The sequence below is a fragment of the Trachypithecus francoisi genome, unplaced genomic scaffold, assembly GCF_009764315.1.
Source record: "Trachypithecus francoisi isolate TF-2019V2 unplaced genomic scaffold, Tfra_2.0 Contig01579, whole genome shotgun sequence".
Classification (NCBI taxonomy): domain Eukaryota; kingdom Metazoa; phylum Chordata; class Mammalia; order Primates; family Cercopithecidae; genus Trachypithecus; species Trachypithecus francoisi.
Genome location: NW_022681442.1, coordinates 4,412,176 through 4,424,631, shown reverse-complemented (window position 1 = coordinate 4,424,631; position 12,456 = coordinate 4,412,176). Strand labels below are relative to the sequence as shown.

The 12,456-nt window shown below is 46.2% G+C and overlaps 1 protein-coding gene across 3 annotated transcripts in view; it reads left to right on the top strand.

Annotated features, from left to right (window-relative positions):
• The window catches only part of DOCK1 (dedicator of cytokinesis 1), a 551,514-nt gene that overhangs the window by 156,416 nt on the left and 382,642 nt on the right, over nt 1-12,456 (top strand). The window lies entirely within an intron of this gene.

The following is a 12,456-nucleotide window of genomic DNA, read 5'->3' as shown; positions in this document are numbered from 1 at the left end:
CAGTTAATAAACTTGCCCCAAATACTATAGTTGTTAATGTCAGAGATCTCAATTTGATATTAAGAGCTGTGCTCCCTCCTTCCTTCCTTCCTTCCTTCTTTCGTTTCTTTTCTTTTCTTTCTTTCCTTTCTCTCTTCCTCTCTTCCTCTCTTCCTCCCTTCCTCCCTTCCTTCCTTTCTGTCTTTCTTTCTTGTTTTTCTTTCTTGTCTTTCTGTCTTTCTTTCTTTGTTTTTTGTTTTGAGATGGAGCCCCACTCTGTTGCCCAGGCTGGAGTGCAGTGGCGTGATCTTGGCTCACTCCAACTTTCGCCTCCCAGGTTCAAACAATTCTTCTGTCTCAGCCTCCCAAATTGCTGGGAGTACAGGCGCGTACCACCACGCACAGCTGATTTTTTTTTTATTTTTAGTAGAGACAAGATTTCACCATATTGCTCAGGCTGGTCTTCAACTCCTGACCTCAGGTGATCCACCTGCCTCGGTCTCCCAAAGTGCTGGGATTACAGACGTGAGCCACCGCGCATGGCCTTTTTTTTTCTTTTATTTGTAGTTGACAAAATAATTTTACACGTTTATGGGATACATGGTGATATTTCAATACAGGTATACGGTGTGATCAAATTAGGGCAATTAGCATAGCATCACCTTGAACGTTTTTCATTTTGTGCTGTGAACATTCAGAATCCTTTCTACTAGCTTTTTGAACATATACACTCAATTATTGTTGACCTTCTTCACTCTACATTGCTAGAGAACACTGGACTTTATTCTGCTTATCTAGCTGTAGCTTTTTATCAAAGTGCACTTGTAGATGAAGGGCTTCGCCTGTGGCTGAGTGAAGGGGCTGTGGGCCCTACCAAGCCTGAACTAGAGGGAAAGGCCCCGGAGCCTGTTTTGTAGTGAACATAATCACGCTCCATGTGCAGTGAAATCCTTTCTTCCTCCTCCCCAGGTGCTTTTAAATATTTTCATTGCTTCTCTCTTTGCTCTTTGGTAAGAGCGATTCTGAATTTAAATTTGGGGGAATTGATGAGAATCATGTTTTACACCTAATTTCTCAGGGTGTCCATGCCCCGGAAATGGTGGTGACTCTCCATGCTTCAGCGGATCTTTGCCTGTGCACAAGAGCGAGCCTTCCAGTGCCCCTGTTCTTCTGTTCTTCTTCCCTCTTTTGATGCCCTGATCTCACCGTGTTGTCCTTTGGAAGAAAGATGCCTTCCCCTCATGAGGCCTGAGTGTTCTTTAGGATGCTCACTGGTGTGGAAGTGCCTGGGAGGCCCATGGAGCAGCTGCAGGACCCCCACACTCTAGGTTATTCCAGTGATGGCAGTTTTCACTGGGCTGACTTATTGCAGAAAGAGCTGTACAACTTGCAATGTGCTGCCTGCACTAATTCCTTCAAAGAACAAGACTCTTCCAAATGATTAACTTACATCTTTCACTCGACTGATCGTGGTAGACACTTCTGTTCTTCCTCTTTTAATGTTCGTTTAATGTATAATTTTAGAAGGCATTCTTATGGCTAGTGTCTTAAAAGTATTTTGGTCAAGTCGTTTCCCAGCCTTTAAAGCTTTGCCGTATGCCCTGGAACAAAGATGTATGTGTGCTGAGACGTGGCTTATGGTTGCTGTGACCAAGGAAACCAGCATAAGCAGACATGAATCGAGTCGGAGCCTACCTTTCATCTCAGAGGTGGTGCAGCTGTTCGGTGGAGCCATTTGGACTTTTTACTATGATTTCTTGTTTTTTTTTTAATATGAATTTACTATAAAAATTGGTGATTTATACAGAAAGAAATATATGTGGTGCATACATTAAAATTTTAGGTTATTTTGGCAACTTGATATTGCTCAAAGCTGTCTTATTGTCCCAAGGTTAAAATTAGCAATGTGTATGGTACATTTACTACTGAATTCAGTGGCATTTTAGAAAAACAGACGTGCGTAGTGTAAGAATAGATAAAAATTACAGGAAGTTTTGAGCCCAGCAGTAATTTTAGATTGCTAAATATATTCTTACATTATTAAATTTGATTGGGCTTGATTTGTGTCTGCCTCCCTCCCTTGAAGTCAGATTACTTAGTGACTAGGGACTGGGAAGACCTTGCTTCAGTGGGTGCTTTATTATAAGACACAAGCAAATTGAGTGACGTGTGTGCATCGATGCAAACCTTACATCTGCAAGACAGACGCATTTTATTAGACATGTCGCCTCCCTTCTGCTAATTTGGTATCATATTATTTCACAATAGGTGCTTTCTCGATGACGTTGGAAATTTAAAGATTCCCATCGTGGGAGCCTGGCTTTTGTGTTGTTTTAACTCTTTCAGTTTTGCTGTGTCTAAATGGAAGGAAATAACCTTGTGAACCACCTTACATAAACAAAGTGTATTTTCAGACTGTGACATTTAAAGGTTAAACATTGTTTCCCCAAGCGTGGCCCATGTTGGTACCAAACGGTTGGTGCCTTCCCGGTTCAAGTGATTCTCCTGCCTCATCCTCCCAGTAGCTGGGATTACAGGCACCCACCACCATGCCCGGCTAATTTTTTTGAATTTTTAGTAGAGAAGGGCCCCATCCCCTTCTTGGTACCAAACCCGCTACTGGTATCCACTTTGCAGATTCGAGTCAGCCATGGGATTTGACGAGTCAGTGAAGGGGGAGGGCAGGAGGAACTTGAGATGTCATTTATTGCAGGGTAAGCATGGTCTCCAGCTAGAATTTTCAATAGGACTGTTTTCATTGATTTACTGACAGAATTTTTCCAAGGTCATTTAAGTGAGAAAACACAAACGGAGGATGCTTGGGCAAGTTTTTATGTTAAGTCAAATGTCCAGGAAGCTCCAGTGAGTGTGTGGACACTGCTCCCTTCACTCCCCTGCCCAGCGGCCACCTCTTGTTACCCCCGCTCCCCAGGCGCCTGCATGCCCAGATGTTTCTGTGCCGCCTCACTGTCCCTCAGTTAATGGCCCTCTGCCTCGGGGCTGCAGCCAAATGCTTTTTGAGAACATACTGCCGTGGCCAAATAACATGAAATTGCCCATTTCTAAGTGTCCCGTTCAGTGGCATTAAGTACAATCACATTGTCCTGCAACCATCGTCACCATCCTTCTTTAGAATTTTTTCATCTTTCCAAACTGAATGAAACTCCAGCCCTGTCAAACACCAACTCCCCTCAGCCCCTGGCAGCCACTGTCCTACTTTCTGGGTCTAAGAATTTAACGGCTCTGGGAACCTCATGGAAGTGGACTCATACTGCATTTGTCCTTTTGTGTCTGGCTTTTTTTTGTTTGTTTGTTTTGTTTTGAGACGGAGACTGGCTCAGTCGCCCAGGCTGGAGTGAAACGGTGCAGTCTTGGCTCACAGCAGCCTCCACCTTCCCGGTTCAAGTGATTCTCCTGCCTCCCAGCAGCTGAGATTACGGGGACCCACCACCATCCCTGGCTAATTTTTTTGCATTTTTAGTAGAGACGGGGTTTCGCCATGTTGGCCAGGCTGGTCTTGATCTCCTGACCTCATGATCTACCCACCTCGGCCTCCCAAAGTGCTGGGATTACAGGTGTGAGCCACTATGTCCAGCCGTGTTTGGCTTCTTTTACATGGCATAATGTCTGCAGGGTTCTACTAGGTCGTAGCAAGTGTCAGAATCTTCTTCCTTTTTAAGGTTGTCATGTTGCTGTGTGTCTTGTCCACGTTTTGCCTGCGCACTCGTCCCTGGATAGAGGCTCGGCCTGTTCTCACTAATGGTGGTGGTGGTTCATGCTGCTGGGAACTTGGGTGTACAGGTGCCTCTTGAAGACCCTGCTGCCAGTGCTCCAGAAGTGGAATTGCTGTTTCCCGTGGTAATTATGCTTGAATTTTTCAAAGAATCATCCTGTTTCCCCCAGCACCCCATCATTCTACTAAAATCTCGTTTGAAATTCCATATTGACTTTCCTTTAGCAGCTCTTTCTGCAGCTCCTCGAGCTCCAGGCCGCACACCACCTACCTTGAGTGGATGGTGCCGCTCTGACTGCCGCACTGAAAAGACCTGGGGTCGGAGGTGGAGGTTGCAGTGCGCCGAGATCACGCCATTGCACTCCAGCCTGGGCAACAAGAGCAAAACTCAGTCTCAAAAAAAAAAAAAAATAGAAAAGAGAAAAGAAAAGCATTGGGGTTTCTCGGCATCACCTCTTTCTGTCTGTTTCCCTCTGAAGAGGAGAAGCCCACCTGCTGCGCAGTGGTGACCCTCCCCCTCCCTGAGACCCGCTCCACCCCTTGCTGTTTCCTCACCATCTCAGATCTCCTGTCTTCACCTTGAGCTGCCTCTTCACTAGGCCCAGATGTTCTGGAAATTCAATCCCTGCCTTCTGGATTTTTCTTTGCCCTTGGCGTCTCTCTCTCCCACCTGACAAGAGGGTCCTTGGCCCCATTGCCTCTGCCCTCCGGTCCTGTTCTCTGTTCTGCCCCAAGTGATTGTGGCTGTGGCTGCTGCTCCTCCCGGGTGCCCGTGCAGCCCCCAGCTGCGGTGTCTCCAGACAGCCTCGGAATTCCCTTCTGCTGTCTTCTCTTCCCTGTGCTACTGTCGCGGTGGTTTCTTGAACCACTGGGCTTGGTAGGTCCCCAGTTCTTCTTCCTGAAATGAGGGCAGAAACGTCTTGGAACCATTTCCCGCACCCTGGTGCTGGACCTGCCCCTTTTTTCCTCGGCATCTCTTTGGTGTTTTCCTGAAACTCCCATCTGGCGATGACTTGCCGTTTCTCAGAAAACTGTGTTCTTCAGCTGCCAGGAGAATGGGTCAGATTGCAGTGTGTGACCTCCAGACGGCTTCACAGGCAGCCCTCCTGGCTCTCCAAGCCTTTTTCCCTCTTGGTGACTGAAGTAGAGCCAGTGCCTTCCCCAGGAAACACCAAACATCTGGGTGTGGGGAGCCTCCTGAGGGTTAGCTCCCCCATCAGTGGTTGATAGAAATAGCATGAGTGCCTAGTGCCGGAATAACTGGAGCTGATACTTACTGATCACCTGCTGTTCACCATGCTTTGTGTTTCTCAACTGATTTAGTCTTTACAACTGCCCTGTTAAATAGATACTTTGATTGCTTTCTGATGAAGACACTGAGGCCTAGAGACCTTAATTAACTTACCCAAGGCCACGCAGCTGGGATGGGGTAACACCCTGGTTTAAACCCTGTTTGGCCAATTCCAGAACCACTCTTTTCCCCATTTGGCTCCTAGAGACAGTGTTGCTAAGCCCTGTCTATCCCATGGTGTTTGCAAACAGGGCCCATGCCTGCCATCCATATCAGTGGAGAACAGGCTGGATGCTTTGGGCTGGAAAGATGCCGACATTATCCCTGGTGGGGCTTTCCATCTAAGTGGATGTGCATAAAGCAACTTAAAAACTCTGGTGAAATGCCACAAGAATTGGGTGAGTGTGAAGGGGAGGGGAGGAGAGTTAGAAAGGGCCGGTCACGAAGGCTTGTGGGAGGAGACCTTGGCGATGGCCCCACTATGTTGGCAGCAGGTGGCTGTTTCTTGGCCACTTGTGGATTGCAGTGCGGATTGGGGCGTTTGGGGCTTTGCAGTCAGTTCTTACAGGCATTGACATCTTTTCAAGTCCACAAATATTACTACCTTCCCTTGAGATGACCCTGGGAAAAGACTACCCCATGCAGGACCTCGGCATAGTCTGTTCCATCTGGGGCTGAGAATTCCAGAATTTTCTGTAGAAGGAAACTTTGACCATGATCCACAGTGGGAAATTGATGCTTACTTGGTACACGTGTGTGTGTGTGTGTGTGTGCATTGTACGTGTGTGTTGTGCGTGTGTTGTGCATATGAAGCTAGAAAATGCTCATGAAGAAGTTGTACACTAATTCCCTGTGATGCATTCTGGCATTTTCTGGTCTAGTCTCCTTTAGTCTATTCTAGACTAATGTATTTTAGTTAAAAAAAAAAAAATTGCTGGTTGACAGGCACTAAATTTATTTCATGAGCACTAATGGATGTAAACATGCACTGGAAAAACACTGCTCTTTCTCCATCTCAGGACTCTGTCCCTGTGTCTCCTGCTTCGTTTATTATGAAAAGATTAGTGTTCGCTTTCTGCATTTCTTCCATTGTTGTGTAGAGCCCCAGGCCCCCGGCGCTCAGGCAGCTTTCCCGACCGGCATGCGGATTGGCCTGGGGTGAAGATTAATTGAATTTGAGGGCCCCCAAGCTGAGGCTGGCACACAGATGCAGAGGGTTTGTCTTCCTTCTGGGGCACTGTCCCCAGGGAGCAGGCTTCCCCGTCTCTTTCCATTCTAAGCATCACATAGCACCATTTCCATCTGGCCTTCTTCGAGAGGGGCTGTGTTGAAATGAGCTATTCTGTAATCTCGGTAAATACAGCTGGTGGGTTAGTTCTGCCCTCCAAGAGGCACCTTTTTTGATTCCCTTACAAATAATTTCCTGACTTGAAATGAACTGTACTTTCTTGCCTTCTATCTTACCCAGGATTCTTCCTTATGAGAAGTTTTTGCTGCTTTTTGTCTCTTTATTTCCAGGCTAGCATCTGGGATCCACACTGCTACTCACAAATTTGTACACATAGAACTTTATTGTCCTCAGAACAAATGATCTGAATGTGTTAGGGATGATGACAATTTAAGATCAGATGAAGCAGGATTTGCTTGCAGGTGAGGAAGTCACGTTTCACTGAGTAACTCTGGGCCTGTCTGGCGCCTCTCTTACAGCAGCTCCTGACTTCGCCCCTTCGTCTTTATATGCGTGTTCCAGATTTTCATAAAGATATCAAGTCCTGGTAGTTGCATTAAACAAAGCAGCCATTTATTGTGTCCTTGCCCTCAGTTTAAAAGTAATATGTGATCTGGTTAGAAAATGCCAAAAAGTTAATTAAGAAAAGTAAGAATCATTTATCACCCTACCTTCCAGAGATCACACTGTTAGCATTTTTGTTTTTATAATGGTGAGCTCTTTTTGCTCATTTAGCATTATGCTATATATGCACACACGTAAGTATACACCCACACCTATATATACACACATCTAAATGTAACATATGTATAGTATAAATTCTCATGTGTACACACACACACACACACATGCTTTTACAGTGTTGCATTTTTCTATATATATCTGCCTGTGTCCTTCAGTATTTTTCAAGCACACATTTTCAAAGGTTACACATTGCCTCATGGCTGTATGATAACTTACTTAACCAATTTTCCATTTGGGGGCACTTAGCTGGTTTCTAGTTTTCAGTTTTCATGAACAGTGCTTGGCTGACCTCTTTGTCTATGGCAAAGGCCATGCTCCATCTGGTTTGCTCTGAGGCATCCAGATTTTCAAACGCTCTAAAGTACTATGAAAGTCATGATCAAGGCGATTAGGACTTGATTCCTGGGTGAGGACTGTGCTTCTTTTGTCAGGACCATGTGTATGAAATGTGTCTGCCCCACCTTGGTTTCCACTAGAGCTCCTGTCTGTCTGTGTTTCTTTTCCACTTCCTTCTATGCTTCCTGGCATTGGGCTACGCAGCTGCCATGGTGGATGAGTCGGGAGCCACTTTCCTCTCTCAGAAGCCACCTGCTTCTGTGACTTTTGTGTTTCTTGGTACAGAATTGTTGGCCAAGTTAGATAAGGAGGTGAGAACTCCGGTGAGTTCCACTCCCTCTGACCTGACAGATCAGAGCCTGGAGCAAACCGGCCAATGAGATGTTGGCACCATCATAGACCAGCAAACAGCTTAGAGAAATTGAGGAGCATTTTGAGCCAGAAGGGTTTACTAAGAGCAACTAATAAAATATTTTCACCTTGATTTTGAGTGGGGGGGTGTGCATTGATGGTGTTAATTGATCCGAGGATGTCATGGGCACGAGTCAGGACTCTGTTTGAGAGTCTCGCGTCGTTCGTGGGGACACAGATGCGGTGGTTCGGATGAGGACCGTCTAGGTCACATTGTCCTTGTGGAGACAGACTTGCTGAATTAGAATATTGGGCAGCTGAGGCTAGCAACTCAGGTGAAGCCAACCATGACAGGAATGACTACACTTGCTGAGAATCAGCTACAGGCCAGGCCTTCTGGAGAGTTCTCCTGCAGCATAGAGAAGAGAGGGAGGTTCCAGAGTCAAGGAGGTGAGTGGGCCAAGCTTGAAAGTTGCTCTAACAAAATACTACAAATTGGTAGCTTAAAATAGCAGTTTTTTTCTTCTGAGTCCTGCAGATTAGAAGTTTGAAATCAGGGTGCCGGCAGGACAGGTTCCTTTTGGCTGCTCCAAGAGATGATGTGTTCTGTGCCTTTCTCTAGGTTTCTGGTGATCCTTGGTATTTCCTGACTTGCAGACGCCTCGCTCCAGTCTCTGCCTCCATCTTCACGGGCACTCTTCCTGTGTGTCTGGCTTTGTGTCTCTTCTCTTCTTATGAGGACATCAGTCATGTTAAATTCCGGGCCCACTCTACTGTGGCATGGCCTCAGGCCAACTCGAATGTATCTGAAAAAAGACTGTTTCCAAAACATTCACAAGTCCCAAGGGTTAGGAATTGAATGTCGCCTTTTTTTTTTTTTTTTTGAGACGGAGTCTTTCCCTGTCACCCAGAAGCCTGTTACACTGTTAGCAATGGTGTGATCTCAGCTCACTGCAGCCTCCACCTCCCGGGTTCAAACTGTTTTCCTGCCTCAGCCTCCCAAGTAGCTGGGATTGTAGGTGCCTGCCACCACGCCCAGCTAATTTTTGTATTTTTAGTAGAAACAGGGTTTCACCCTGTTTGCCAGGCTAGTCTCAAACTCTTGACCTTGTGATCTCCCTGCTCCCAAAGTGCTGGGATTATAGGCGTGATCCACTGCACCTGGCCTGAACGTAGCCTTTGGAGGGACACAATTTCACCCATGGTAGAAGTCATTGTGGACGTCAGTGTGGAGGCCACTGGCAGTCAGGTCAGTGGTGAACAGAGGACTGGAGAGGAAATGGCTCCTTAGCCAGGTACCCACAGTCAGCTTGACATGGGAGTGGCAGGACTGGAAACTTCTTAGACTCCAGTGTGCGCATGATCACCTGGAGGTCTTGTTTAAATGTGATTCTGACTCTGTAGGGAGGGGCCTCAGGAAGTTTCATTTTAATCAACCCCCAGGTGATGCTAAGGTTGTGGGTCCCTGGCCATATATGGGGTGGGAAGTGGTCAGGCCTGGCCTTGCAGAGAGAGCTGCTGTGTGAGCAGTAGTGTTTGTGGGCAGGGCACCTGGTCTCAGTTCTTGCAGCCTTCAAGGCTGGCTTCATTCGGGCTGCCTGCCCTCAGCTGTCTGACATTCCGGACTATTTTGCTTTGATCAATTTGCCCTCCACACAGATGATGACACGCTTGCAAGTGTGGCATGTTAAGAAAGACTCAGTGGAAGGAGGAGCAAGGAAAAGTGAAGAAAATATTTTATGGCTTGCCTTTAGAGGACCTGTGGGTCCAAATGCTCCCCATTTCATTCCACCGCTTGCTGGTCTGTGGCCCTGCAGAGGGTTGGGTAGGCTGAGATCTGAACTCACCAGGTGCTGCAGCGTTCCAGTCTTCTTGGTTGCTTCCTAGGATTCTTCCTGCCCTCTCTGGAGGGAGCAATACCACTTACATAGGAAAGAATTAATCCGGGGAGGTCTGGATAAATACACTTGTTTCGTCAACCACCTCTCTACCCCCATTTATATTGTGCACGGTACATTGCAGCAGTAGCAGAAATTGCAGCAGTAACACTACCTTACAGAAATTGCAGCAGTAGCTGAAATGACAAATCGTCGCTCTTCCACTAAGCTTCTTCAGCAAACCAAGTATTTCTATTGGTTTTCTTCCAGTTCTAGTGGGTGAACATCAAAACGTTTATACTTACAACCTGCGTAGTTTTTGGTTTACTGATTTTTTATCATTATATCACAACACCTTTCCATTATTAATGTGTACTCATAATTGTAATGGCTGTATGCCAGTTCAGAACATGTGCCTGAATTGATGTGTAATCAGATGATTTTTCATCAAATTAATTTTTCTATTGTTGAATACTACAATTTTGCTTTTAGCATTTTAAGCCTGCAACAAATTATTTCATTGATAAGTAGTGTGTGTTTATGTTTTCTTTAATTTTATGATCCATTTTTCCATGTTGATTCCTTCATATTGCTACCTGTTAGAGGACAAGGCTTTCATTTGAGATTGCAGAGTTCTAGGCACTTCCTTGCCATCCCTCCTGCCTTGTCCCCCTGTAATGACACTCACTGGTGGAAAATCTCTCCTTTGGCCATGGTGGCTTCAGTGCTCAGGAACCTGAACTTATTTTCTTCCACCCTTGACCTTATTCAAAGATCTCTGTTGCCAGGTGCTCCTCCCATATCTGTGCCCTCGGTCTTGGATTCTACCTACTGTCAGCATGCAGGGTGCCAGTGGGCCCCGTTCTCCTTCCTCCATTGTGGCCAGGATTCAGCTTTCCTCTGAAAGTGAGCAGGTCTCAAAGTAGAGTTACGCTTAGTACCTCATCATTGAGTTATGTATTCATCTATTTAAAAAATTCCTTCAATCATATGTTCATTCTCCTGTGTGCCAGGCACTGTGCTAGGTACTGAGGGGTTTCAGCACCAATCACACAGATATGCTCTGTATTCTCATGGTGGTTCCATTGGGGTGAGCAAGGCAGGCGTGAACTCAGTAACCATCCCCTATGCATATAGTTGCACAATTGCAATATGTGATTTTAAGCAAATGACAGACATAAAATTATCGTTGTGGATTATAATCAGTCATTTTCAGAAAAAGTAAAGGTCAGGGTGACAAGGTATATGGGGCATTGGAAGTAGTTTAGGAGTTTAAAGAAGGTTTCGAAAAGGAGTTAAAGAAAGTGTGAGTTGTGGAGAAACTAAGCAGAGGCAGCAGACAGGAAGGTGTTTGCTGCATTCAAGAAGTTATGAGATCAGCAGCTGTGGCTGGACAGGGAGAGTCCTGAGAAGCCGGGGACCCTGAGAGAATGGAGAGGCAGGGCCAGGCGTAGGCGGGGCTGTGCCCGATCTGAGGAGGCCTCTGGAGAGGGCTGGTCAGGTCAGAGTTGGCTTTTCCAAGGATGGATTCAGCCATTTCAATGAGAGGGATTGAGAGGGGAAGGGAAGAGTGAAAAGCTGTCATGTGACCCAGATTTGTGCCTTGGGTAGAGCATGTTCTCCACCGCAGCCCTCTTGACATTTGGAGCTGGATCGTCTGTTTCTTACGCATCCAAGCATGTTTAGCAGCATTGCTGGCCCGATCCCAGTAGCACTCTCTGGTGGTGATAACCAGAAATGTCTCCAAGTACTGCCAGATGTCCCCTGGGGTAGGGGATAGAGCAGGTGTGAGGAGATGGCTCTGGGTTGAGAACACTGGGCCATGCTCTTGGTAGACTTTAATGAGGGGATTGACACTTTTGCAGCCTTGGTGGTGGTGGATCAGTTATGGAAAGTGAGGAAGAGGAAGGGTGGCATTGTGATTCTCTCCCAAATCTTTGCCTCAAGCAGCTGTGGGACACTGTGAAAAAAAAGCCATCAAGCCTATAGAATGTGTAAACGTCAAGGGTGGGCTTCTGCACCCGAGACCCTGTTTGAAAATCATCTCCCTCTGGGAACTGCTGGGCCAGTTAGTTCCTGCCTCGCTCCATTGTGGGAGAGCTGTACCTGCCGGTCGCACAGTGCCGATAGGCACTCACTTCTTGCTGCACATTTTGGTTCTCCTCTTCCTTTGAATCCACCTGTCATTTCTAATGACATTCCTGGTTTTTAGGACAGGGTTTCCATTTTCCTTTAGTTTGTGGAGAGTGTCCTGCCTCCACCTCTTGTCTAGTATTCACTTAATAGTCAGGGGCTGTTGGCTGGTTGGCCATTGGTGGTTGTGCAGATACAAAGGTGGTCACCATTAGGTGCTTGGATATGTAATACAGCAGAGGAAAATGCCAAACCTAGACTCTCGTGTGGTTTGGAGGGAACTATACTGCCACTTTTGTCCAGATGGGTTGTGGAGCATGAAGTAATCCTAATCCCTTCTGTTTGTGCTGTACTCTCTCAGGCACCAAAGCCTTTGATGTGTGTTATCTCTTAGGATCCTCCCAGCACTGCCATGGTGGTTGTTAAAAATGATGAAAAAGCTTTCTAAAGGGACGGGCAGAGAACATAATCATAAAAAGTCTGTGCGTCTTAATAGCTGACTCATTGATGGAAACATTTATATCCCACATCTACTGGCTCGTCTGGCTTCTTCAAATGCATCTGTCCCTAGGAGCCCTTCCCAGAGATATCAGCGTTTAGAACAGACCAGTCTAAACAAGGTCTTCTCAAGCGAACTGAAGATACTAGGTCTGCAAAGGCTCATCTGCACCTCACTTATGATGTGGCATTTATAAATGCATTCGCTGTAGGTGTTTGTAGATCCTTTTTATGTTTTAAGTTTGCAGCGTTGAGGCCTATTTTGATTGCAAATTGCATAAACCTC